At 40.1% G+C, this 12,838-nt stretch overlaps 1 protein-coding gene across 1 annotated transcript in view; it reads right to left on the minus strand.

Annotated features, from left to right (window-relative positions):
* STON1 (stonin 1) overlaps positions 1–11,694 on the minus strand; it is a 59,967-nt gene extending 48,273 nt beyond the window's left edge. The window contains exon 1 of the mRNA XM_069580446.1: positions 11,619–11,694. The gene's annotated coding sequence lies outside the window, so the exon portion shown is untranslated. The remainder of the gene's footprint in view (positions 1–11,618) is intronic.
* Between the last annotated feature and the right edge of the window lie 1,144 nt (positions 11,695–12,838).

Genomic DNA, 12,838 nt, shown 5'->3' on the forward strand with positions numbered 1-12,838 from the left:
TATATTCTTAAGTTGGTCTACAGGTTGGGCTATGAAGATGCGATACAGATGCAGAATAAAAATGGTGGAAATTCATCCAAGAGAAATCTAAACTGATTACCAAGAAAACACAATATATTAAGAGATGTACCCATGGTCTCTCCCTGGAGGTCTCTCTGATCAGAACTACTGAAGCACAATCCTGGTTCGGTAGAACCAGTTCAGAAGGGAGATCATGGGAGGAGACTAACACGTGTGAGCATTAACATATCGCAAGGACTTGGCCCATATTATTTCTTGTTTATCTCACTTAATCTTCAGAACCACCTTTTCAGGTAGGGTTTATTATCACTGTTTTATGGAAAAGGAAACTTAGTCTCAGAGAAGTTAATTTGCCCAAAGCAAATTACTTTAGATAAGTTACTTAACATCTATGGTCTGAATGTTTGGGTGTCTGAATGTTTGGAATACCAGAGCAGCTGACCTGCCTCTTGAGAAACCTATATGCAGGTCAGGAAGCAACAGTTAGAACTGGACATGGAACAACAGACTGGTTCCAAATAGGAAAAGGGGTACATCAAGGCTGTATATAGTCACCCTGCTTATTTAACTTCTATGCAGAGTACATCATGAGTAACGCTGGACTGGAAGAAACACAAGCTGGAATCAAGATTGCCGGGAGAAATATCAATAACCTCAGATATGCAGATGACACCACCCTTATGGCAGAAAGTGAAGAGGAACTCAAAAGCTTCTTGATGAAAGTGAAAGTGGAGTGAAAAAACTGGCTTAAAGCTCAACATTCAAAAAACAAAGATCATGGCATCTGGTCCCATCACTTCATGGCAAATAGATGGGGAAACAGTGGAAACAGTGGCTGACTTTATGTTTTTGGGCTCCAAAATCAGTGCAGATGGTGACTGCAGCCATGAAATTAAAAGACGCTTACTCCTTGGGAGGGAAGTTATGACCAACCTAGACAGCATATTCAAAAGCAGAGACATTACTTTGCCAACAAAGGCCCGTCTAGTCAAGGCTATAGTTTTCCAGTGGTCATGTATGGATGTGAGAGTTGGACTGTGAAGAAAGCTGAGCACCGAAGAATTGATGCTTTTGAACTGTGGTGTTGGAGAAGGCTCCTGAGAGTCCCTTGGACTGCAAGGAGATCCAACCAATCCATTCTGAAGGAGATCAGCCCTGGGATTTCCTTGGAGGGAATGATGCTGAAGATGAAACTCCAGTACTTTGGCCACCTCATGCAAAGAGTTGACTCCTTGGAAAAGAGTCTGATGCTGGGAGGGATTGGGGGCAGGAGGAGAAGGGGATGACAGAGGATGAGACGGCTGGATGGAATCACGGACTTGATGGATGTGAGTCTGAGTGAACTCCGGGAGTTGGTTTTGGACAGGGAGGCCTGGTGTGCTGCGATTCATGGGGTCGCAAAGAGTCGGACACGACTGAGTGACTGAAATGAACTGAACTGAACATTCATGTCAAAACCCTAACCTCCAAGATGATGGTATTAGGAGGTGGGGCCTTTGGGAGGTGTTTAGGTCACCAAAGCGGAGTCCTCATGATGAGGATTCTTATAAAAGAAGTCCTAGAGAGCAAGCTCACCCTTTCTACCATGTGATCACATAGACAGAGGTTGGCTGTCTGCAAATTAACAATATTGAGAGTTTCAGGTGTACAGCAGAGCTACTCAGCCATACATACATATCTATCCATTTTCCCCCACCTCCCCTCCCATCCTTGTTGGTTATTCATTTTAAATATAGCAGTAATCTATTTTCTTAATGTAGTAATATTTGTTGTTACAGTTTTGTTCAGTGCTTTGAAGTGTTTGGATTGAAGGGGTAATTCAAGGGAATTCTGCTCAATGTTATGTGGCAGCCTGGATGGGAGGGGATGTGGGAGAAAACATATATGTATGGATGAGTAGCTCTGCTATGCACCTGAAACTATCACAACATTGTTAATTTGCTATACTCCAATATAAAATATAAAGTTTAAAAAAAGAGATTAAACAGAAATCTCCAGATAACAGAAATAAAGAGGGAAGTCAAAGTGGATCAAATAGTAGGAGCTGAAGCCAAGGGGCTTATGGAACAATCCAGACCAGTTAGAAACCTGAATGGCTAGGGGCTGAGAGTTTAATGACATGCATGCAGTGAGGGGAGTCTTGTAATGGCCACCTGATGCCAGGAGCTGTCGCTGACGCACTTACATAAAGCTGAGAGTCAAAAGCGCCTGCTTCATAAGTGAAACAGTTCTAGAAGACCATTACTTGTCAACCTGAGGAAACCACAAGAAAGCTTGTCATGTGCTTGAGCAAAGAGTAGAAAATGAATGACCTTAAAAAAATCTGATATCCACACTTGCACCACAATACAAGGACAAGTTTAAATGCATACTTGCAGGCTGTACAGGGCCTATATGCCAACATTAACAAAAAGGTAAATTTGGGAATGGGCAAACCCCAGATTAGATCAGCAGAAGCAAATGTCAAACTGCTTTACAAGGATATGCTAGCAATCCTGAGGTACGTAGTATTTCTATGAAAAACAACCCTTGACGAAGATATAACACACAAGAGAAAATAGATCATTTAAAAAAATTCAAAAGCAGAAATAAATAATCTAAAAATTTGCTTAAAATATTGAAAAATAGAAAAAGGGCTAAAAATTTAAAAATTAAAAGGCAAAGAGATAATATTTTTAAAAACCAGTAGATATTAAGTTCCAAATAGAAATTCTAGAAATAAAAACATATAGACATTAAATTTCAAGAAAGAAACAATGGGTGGATTGAACAATAGACCAAACACAGTTAAAAAAATTAATAAACTAGAAAATGGAACTGAAAAAATCACTCAGAATATAGTTAAGATAAAGAGATACAGTTAATTCTTGGGCAATATGGGTTTGAACTGTGAAGGCCCACTTATATGCAGATTTGTTTTCAATAGTAAACACTACATTGTCCTCAGTTGTTGAACCCAGGGGATGTGAAATCATGGATTTAGAGGAACTGCAGATAGAAAAGAAGTGCATCTACGAAGGGCCAACTATAAATATACACAGATTTTCAACTGCACAGAGGGTCATACTTCTAATGCAAATTGTTCAAGGGTCAACTATAGTTAAGAAAGGAAAACCTCAGATGAAGAAAACACAGAAGGTAAAATCAGAAGGTTCAACACTCACCTAACGGGTATTTCAGGGAAGATTGGAGTGTATAAGGGACTCAAAATCAGAGTCGGGGCTTTTGTCTCGTATGTTCATTTCTATGTCTCTAGAACTTGGAAGCATTCCTGATACATGATAGGTGCTCACCAATTATTTTAAAATAAATTTGTAGAGGAAATAACTGAGAAACCTTTAGATATAAAAATAGAGGTGTGACTTCAGATTAATGAGCATACAGAATTCCAGGTAGAAAACATACAAACAGATTATATCTGGACACATAATGAAAGGGCACAACATGAAAAACAAAAAAGATAAGACTGAAAGGCTCCAAGGGATAAAACAGATTACCTGCAAAAGGATGGCCAAAAAGAGATTTTTCATAAGGAACAATCAAGACAAGAAGACAGTGGAGTCATGTTACAAAATGCTGAGGGGAAAATATCTACTTAGAATTCTATACCTTGAAAAATTATCTTTCAAGAGGGACATGAATAAAGACATTTTCAAAACAATACCAAAGCTACCCACAAGACTGGAGTATTACAACTCTAGACCTTCAGTGAAAAAATTATCAGTATGAAGAAAATGAATACAGGAGTAATGAATGGTATGCAAGAGGCAATGTTGAGATAAGAAACTGGTAAAGTTAGGAGGGAGGGGGAGGGAGATCTAAGGGGGAGGGTATATGTGTATAATTATGGTTAGTTCACCTTGTATGGTAGAAGCCAACACAACATTGTAAAGCATTATCCTCCAATATAAACAATAAAATAAAATCATACCAGCAAAAAAAAGAAATTGGTAAAGTTAAATAAATTTTCACTATAAAAAAGGAGAAAAAGTAGGAATAACAATGATGACCAATTTCAGGAATGGGGAGAGGACCATAAATGATGTGGGAGTAAACCAGTAGACCACAATAACCGGAAGATGGGAAGAAAGGCCGGTCAGATAGTCTGCCTGCAATGCGGGAGACCCAGGTTCGATCCCTGGGTCGGGAAGATCCTCTAAAGAAGGAAATGACAACCCATTCCAGTATTCTTGCCTGGGAAATCCCATAGACACAGGAGCCTGGTGGCCTACAGTCCACGGGGTTGCAAAGAGTTGGACACAACTGGGCAACTTCACTTAAGGCCACTGTACTGATGAGAGGAAATACCGAAATCAACTTTAGACTTTGTTAAATGGACACAATGTTAAAAATTTAAGAATAACCACTAAAAAAACACAAGTAGAATTTTGTTTTTCAAAACAGCTGACAGAAATAGAAACATACAAACCCTGACCAATCCAAAGAAAACTATGAAAAGAAGTATAAAAGAAGCAACCAAAATATGCTAAATGGGAAAAACAAAACCTTAAGATGGCAGAAAGAGGCCAAATGTATATTGCTTACAAAGAATGTAAAAGTTTACATTCAATTATTAAAAAGATTTCCAGGCTGTCATTAAAAAAAAAAATGAAGCAACACATAAAAACTATTTCTAAGATTAACAGTTAAGGCAAAATTATAGACAGAAGTTAATATAAAAGAACATATAAGACATAAAAAAATAATCACCAAGAGAAGTAGGTACAGCAACATTAATATCAGACAAAATAGAGTTTCTGCCAAAAGCATCAATAAACATAACAAAGAACTGTACATAACCTAATAAATTCACCCTGGAGAAACAACAATCCTCAATTTGTATAAACATTAATGGATTACAAGGAGAAACTGACAAATCCACCGAGCAGAAGATTTTAACATTCCTTTCTCTGAGACTGAAGAGAACTCAGAAAACAGGCAAAAGAAAATCAGGAAGAACATGAGAAATTTGAAAAATACACTTAATAAATACACTTGATGCAGAATGCTGCATCCACCAAGCAGGGAATATATTTTTCTTTTAAACCATACATGATATATTTGGAAAAACTGTTCATGTAACTGGACACAAAGGATGGCTACTATACAAACCATGCTGTCTTTTCATGATGCAACTAGATTAGAAGTCAACAATAATTTAAACAAAGTTTAAAAAAAAGGTTTTTTTAAGTTGAAAATGGAAAATTAAATCCATACGTTCAAAAGAAAATTTAAAATGTACAAAACATTTAGAGCCAAGTGGTATTGAATGTACACATACTAAATCCTGTATGATGTGGCTAAAGCAATACGTAGAGCTAACTTTATAGCTTTAAAATACATTTATTTTTTGCCATGCGAGTGGCTTGCGGGATCTCAGTTCTCTGCCCAGGGATTGAATTTGGCAGTCCAAGTTCAAGTCCTAACCACTTGAAAGCACCACTAGCCTACCAGGGAATTCCATAAAATGCATGTATTGAAAAACAAAAAACAAAAGGGCTAGGAGTCAACTGAAGTAGCTAGAAATGGAAAGAAGAAATAATACAAATAAGAGGAAATAAAAAGACATGAAAAATGAAAAGTATAGATAAGGAAGAAGCTGGTTATATCAAAAGATTAATTAAACTTATATATTAACTTTTGAGATGGCACAAATAAACAGTATTAAGAACTAAGAAGGGAATATATCTTAAAACAGTCAACATTTAAAAAACAATAAAAGAAAATTATGAACAAATTTATGCTAGTAAATTTGAGAACACATGAAATGGATCATCTAAACAAATTATCAAAACTGAATCAAAAAGAAATAGATCAAACTTATCAAAATCATTTATGAATCTGAATTGTCAGAACCTTGACACACATATCCTGGCTAAGCAGTTATTTTACAATGAATTCTACCAAACTTTTAAGAAACAGGGTTTTAACTTCTCACAAACTATTTAAGAAAAATATATATGAAAAAGTTTCCCAACTTATTTCATGGAGCTAATATAAACTTGATACCAAACAATGTAAAAACAATGTTTTTTAAAAAAGAAAATTATAGACAATTGTTTCACTTAATAAACAGTTGCAAAAATCTAAATAAGATACTAGCAAATGATATTCCATAGAATAAAAGAATACATCTGTATATGTGTGTGTGTGTGTGTGTGTGTGTGTGTGTGTGTGTATATATCTCTCAAAGTCATGGCATCATCGACTCAAAGGACATGAGTTTGAGCAGACTCCAGGAGCTAGAAGAGGACAGAGAAACCCAGTGTGCTGCAGTTCATGGGGGTCACAAAGAGTCGGATATAACCGAGCAACTGAACAAAAAATCTCAAAGTAATTAAATATATTCATACCACCACATTATAATATGAAGAAAGAAAATTATATTACCTCATATAATTTACACAAAACATTAAGGCATGTATGCACTTTATGTAAGGCATTACATAAAATCAACACTCAGTCATGATAGTGTACGTTGTTAAAAAGTATTAATAGTGAAAAAGTCCTTACTTCAATAAAAAATATCTACTGAAACCTTGAGCAAACTTCATGATTAACGGTGAAACATTAAGAGCACTCATTAAGGACAGTAAGAAGACAAGGGTGCTCACCATCACTGTTACTATTAAATACTGTCCCTGGAGGGTCTACCCAATCCAGCAAGACAATAAAAAGATATGGTCATAGGGAGTCAAAAGAAAAAAAACATTATTCTGTGATTGTCTACCTAGAAAATTCAAGAATACCTGCAAAAGAAACAATTAGAGACTTCAACTGGGATGATCAGTACAAGATCAAAATTCAAAAATCAGGAATGTTTCTATGGGCCAGCAAATAACCAATTTTCAAGAATAATTCAAAAAAGATATCATTTATAATACACACAAAACCTATCAGAAATAGGAAATAGATAAAACAAAATCTGTGTAAAAACATTTACACATTTACAGGGGAAGTCACCTGAATAAAAGGAGAAGATGAATAGTGTAAAGGTATCAGTTCTCTTGAATAAAAATTAAATGAAATCAATAAAAATCCAACATGATTTTCTGTATTCAGTGAGACAAACTACTATTTATATGAACTAGTAAAGTCCAAGAAAGCCAAGAAATACTGAAAAAATACAAAAGTAACTGTAACAGCTAACAATTATTGCGTGCTTCCTTATATGGCAGGCACAACTCTAACATTCTGCATATATTATCCTTAAAGTGGATACTATTATCTATTTTATAGACAAGGGAGACTGAGAGAAATTAGGAAGCGTGCCCAAGGTTATTTGGTATTCTTAGGAGTAGCAATAGACAAAAGAAGATAATGATGTCATATATTCTGAATTCTGAAAGAAAATAATTGTGAGTCCAGAATTCCATGCTCAGTCAAACTCTCACTTGTAAGAGCAAAATAAAGATACTTTCAGGAATACAAATATTTTTAAGTTTATTAAACTTTCCATGAAAGAACATCTTAATTTCCATTGACATGAACTCAGAAGGAAGGAGTGGGTTACCAGAAGTAGCAGCCTCCAAAATGCATTGGATAAACAAAACAAAACAATATAAAGTAGATGAGAAAAGTGGAACTAAGTATCCATAGGTAACAGAAGGTATACAATAATGTTATTAGTTATTCAAAGTGCAGGCCATGAAGTCTGATGCCTATGCTACAAGGAAGGCCACTAAGTGGGCTCTGTGCTTCTTTGTGGCCAAATCAATGAAAGGATTCACAGCATCCACAAGACAAAACAGACAAGTTGTTCACAAGAACTATTCCTAGCACTGAGACCACAAAGACATTTCTCCAATGCTCAAATGGATACAAGATCTGGGACTTGTCCATCTTGGTCCAAGTATGATAATTTGGGAAAGAGGTCCTTGACTCTTACAGTATTATTTCAACAAGAAAGTGATATAGAAGCATCAGCCTGTCAGAAATCTCTTCCTGGAAGAATAAAGGAGAGAAAGCCTCCTACATAAGGTGTGCTCTTTGAAAGACTAGGTGTTTTAGAAAAGCCCATCTTCAGGTACATTCCAGGAAGAAGATAGGAAGGTGACCTCTGGGAGCCTGGCTGCCTGTGAGGGACCATGATGATCCAGGATGTGGGCTTCTTTCCCAGAGCTATCCCCAGAATATTTCCATCTCCACTAAACCGGTTCATCTGCCAGTGCACGGGAGCATTCCCAGGCTTCCAAAAAATAGTTCTTTATTGTGTTTTCACAGTAATAAACATCAAGAAGCAATCCCAACATTCCATGTAACACACAGATAAGATAAAGGAAATCTGACATCTTTCTCCGGGCCTTCCTACCCATCTCGCTCCCCTGACAATGCCAAGAAAAATGAATGCCAATCATTACTTTGTCAATTTTTAAAAATCCTGCCTTCTACCAGGCAGCAGAGACATAATTTGCTGATTTTTAAAAATCCTGCCTTCTATCAGGACTGCTCTAGAATTCCATGGGGTTCCTGGATTCCCAGGCTGTCCAGGAAGCCTCAGAGGAATTCTGGATTATGTATCATAGATTCAGCTGGCTTCCAAGGGAAAATGAGCGACCCCGGGCTAAGTCAGGAGCAACTCCCAAGGACTTCCAAAGACAAGCAATAGTGGGAAGTAGATGAGATGGGAGACAGGGGCATTTTCCAATTAATGAAAATATCAGTTCTTACTAAACCACAAATTACTTTGCCTTCCTTTTCTATTTTTTTCTTATAATTAAGATAACAATAATAATACAATAGTGACAGAGATTAAGACTTTGGTCACTGACCTGACTTCAAGATTTGATTCCAGCACATAGTGGCTATGCAGCCTTGGCCAGTTTCCTCTCAGATTCTAGTTTCTGAATCATATATCATGAGAATAACGGTACTTGCCTCTAAAGCATGAATATGAAATACCATATGTATGCGCTTCATACTCAATAAACGTTAGCTATTACTATTGCAAAACAGTTGAGAAACACAGGCAAGCACAAAGAAAATCAAAAGTACCTGTAATCCCACCATCTATTTGCATGCATACCATTCCAGTATTTTGGGGATGCATTTTCAGAGTGAGATACAAAGCTTTCATAACTTGAAATAAAATTTCTTTCAAAATTTAACAAAATACCCTCAGCATGTTAATATAATTTGGTATCCTTGTACATGATTTTAAAAGGTCACATCGTATTCCTTTAGGTTATTTTTCTTAAAGTAAAAAAGAAGTAAAAATAACCTCTCCCCTTCTTCCTCCTCTGCAGTTTCCACACTCCACCTATCTCCAACTCATCTGGCCAGTCAGACAAGTGGCTGCTTTCTATAGGCTAACTGGGGATGTAGCCTTCACCTTGCCATCCAGACCACCTGCTCCATCAGTCTGGGACATGTTGCCAGCCTTCATTATATCCCCATCATTCAGAGCAGCCTATCTGGGGCTGCACAACAAACACTCGTAAACAATGGCAAACCACTCAGTTCAACAAGATTTCGTTGAGTTGGTACAAAAGTTGAAGAAGGCAGAAAGGTGATTTCTCTCCAAACAGTATTAGGTTGACTTCTGGGGCATTAAATACACTATTAAAAATTCTCAGGAAGAGGAAGAGACTGAAGATTATTATCTAAATGCATTGTTTTTAAGTACCAGGGTCAAACAAGTTCAAAACTTTCAAGGGTTTTCTTTTTGAATGGAAGTCACAATGCTTCCTTACCAATGACATTTTGAAACCACAGTAAAACCTTACTAATTCATAGTAATGGGGAACTACCGCACTCAATCAGCACAGAAAAATGAATTACACCCTTTTCAAAACCAGTCTGTTCCTAATGAAATTCATTTTTTAAATCTTTCTTAATAGCTCAATACCTAACCTGTTTTGATGGGTTGTTCTGAATCTGATCTAATACATTTGTTACAATCACATTTATTATCTGTATAGAAACAGGAATGGCTGAAGTTCTTGAGAAGTGCCTTCTCTCTAAAAACAATAAAAGTTCAACACTCCCTACAGTCCTGTTTGTAGAGTTCACTCCTTAGGAAAGCTTTTTCTTCCTTGGTCTTGTGGTAGCAAACCCTAGCTCAGGCTGTTTCCCTCTCAGCCCCGTGGCTCCAGTTCCAAGTGGGCAGAAGTTAGTAATATCAACCCAGATCAATCCCTTAAACAAAATCTGCAAACCTCCAAATTCCAGGCTTGATCAGACCCATCTTAGAATTAACAAGTTCCCTTTAAAGCACCCAGAGAACTGAGCCTGTCATGGAAACACTGATTCAACTCTAATGAGAACAGACATAAAAACCACACAAGTGAACTAAACATTCCTCTACCCGATCAGAGTCAAGCTGAAGCCAACAGCCTGAGGATTAAAAGAAGCGAGGTTGTTTTTCCTCTTTGAGGTCCTGCTCATTTTCACCTCTTCCATTGCTCTGTTTCCACAACTCCTGTTTATAAGAAGTTGGGAGACGGAGGCAGAGGAGGGAAGAAAAATGCAGGGTGAGTAGCCAGGCTGGGGAATGCCAACAAACAGTGTGGTTTTTGTCAGGCAAATTAAAACTTCTAGCCTGGGGGAGGCTGTGAGAGTCTGTTTGGGGTTGTCCAAAAATAAGCGCCAGTGAACTCTCATCTCCCACTAAACAGTCTAAGTACAGAATAAAGTCTTTACTTTCCAAAGACCAGGTTCTGCACAATATTTTTAGCAAGCACTCTTTTCCTCTATTTTCTTGTTTTATTATTATTTCCCCCGTTTCTTTCAGAAGTAGAAAAGTTAATTAAATGAAGTTATTATTGAGAGAAAGGAACAGAGAGGTTTAAAACAAACAAAGGTGCCCAACAGAAACAGTAAAATTCCAAGAAGGAATATATTTTAATTTCCGTTTGGACATGCAACGCACAGTGTGCGGGGCCAGGGGACCCAAAATCAAACTCCAGTTAGTTATTCCTGCAGGAACTCTTTGAGCAAGAGTGAAGACCCCTGTGGCTGTGACTCCCTGGCCTGGGTAATCGCCTTCTGGGACTGGAGGGGCCACTAGGCTGGCGCTACCAGCCTGTGGGCCAGGAGCTTCCCAGGGAAAGGTTAAGGGGCGGGAGACGGCGGGGGAGAAAGTAGCTGCACCAGTAACAGGAGCCAGGAAAAAAAGTGAGAGTCCTGGGGTTGGGGGGACGCCGAGCCCCCGGAGGGATGGAGGACGGGGGCTGGTGACCGTGCGCTGAGAGGCTGCGACCGCACCGGTTTGTTTGGATGAACACCCGTCCCTCCCTCCTCCCCCCACCCCCCCAGAAAGGAGTCGAGATTCTTTTCTTTGCTGCTTGAGTTTTCTTTCTCTTGAGAGCTGGACCTAGGTGTGGGCAGCCGCCTCGGAGCTGCGGTGCGGAGGGGAAGCCGGGTGGGGCCCAGTCAGTGCGGGCCCTGCGCTCTGGGGACAGCGGGAGCCGCGGCGGGGAGCAGAGGCGCCCAGCGGGGCGCCGGACCAGCGCGGGAGATGCCCGCGTCCCGCGGCGCCGGCCGCGCCCCCACTCCGCCCTCCCCGGCCTCAAACTTTCCGGGTAAACCGGGGCTCACCCGCCCGGGAGAGGGGCTCCCCGCGCCTCCCTGCCGGTCCCCAGGGGGAGGTCACTCACCCGCAGCGCGGCTGGGGTTCCGACTCTGGCAGCCGCCATCCACCTCGGAGGGAGGAGCAGGAGGAGGAGGGGGAGACAGAGGGGAAGGGCGGAGGGGGCGGAGGGGGCGGGGACAGAGGGCCCCGAGGGGGCGGGGACGGAGGGCCCCGAGCGGCCGGAGCGGAGGGGCGGGGGCGTGGCCACTCCGCCGACGCTCTCCCGCCCCGCCCCGCCCCCTGCTCCGCCCCGCTTCTCTCCTCCTTTCCCGCCCTGGATCCCCCTAAGTTTTTCTCCATTCTCTTCCCCCCACACGCCCCCGTGTCTTTCTTCCAAGTCTCCGGCTCCTCACAAGTCGGGGAGAAGATGCTCCCTCCAGCAAACGTGGGGCGGGGTGCGAGGAGGTGCGTGAGTTACCTTTAGAAGTCCCTGGAAGCAGAAGCATGGAGCCTTTGGCTGTCTGAAACTATCCCTCGCCCTCTAGGATCTTGTGCTACATCTAGGATCTAGGGTCTTGACCTTTGGGGTGGTGGGATGATTGGGGGTGGGGAGGGCGGCGGTGGGGTAGACAGGTGAGGTGACTTGGGGTCATGCTTTCCACGTTGCTTCATTGAGCTCTGGGGTTTTGTTTTCTCTTGTGATTAGAACTGAAGATTTTTTTACCTTCTTAAAAATTTTAAGTATAACTGATTTACCATGTTATTTTAGTTTCAGGTATATGGCATAGTGATTCAGTATTTTTATAGATTATATCCCGTTAAAAGTTATTAGAAAATTTCTGTAATTTCCTGTGGAATACAGTATAACCTTGTTGCTTATCTATTTTTTACATAGTAGTTTGTCTCAATCCCACACCTTTAATTTACCCCTCCCTGCCCCTCTCCTCTCTGGTAATCACTGATTTGTTTTCCTGAGTCTGTTTCTGATTTGCCATCTACATTCCTTTGCATTATTCTGTAGATTCAACATGTAAGTGATATCATACAGTATTTGTCATTTTCTGACATTTCACTGTGTAAAATATTCCCTGGGTCCATCCATATTGCTGCAAATGGCAGGTTTCATTCTTATGTGTATACACACACATATATGTTGGTGTTGCTTTTCAGTCACTAAGTTGTGTCCGACTCTGCAGCCCCATGAACTGCAGCATGCCAGGCTTCCCTGACCATCACTATCCGCCAGAGTTTGCTCAGATTCATGACCAATAATTCAGTGATGCCATACAACCATCTCATCCCGTT

This window comes from Ovis canadensis, chromosome 3 (assembly GCF_042477335.2).
Source record: "Ovis canadensis isolate MfBH-ARS-UI-01 breed Bighorn chromosome 3, ARS-UI_OviCan_v2, whole genome shotgun sequence".
Classification (NCBI taxonomy): Eukaryota; Metazoa; Chordata; class Mammalia; order Artiodactyla; family Bovidae; genus Ovis; species Ovis canadensis.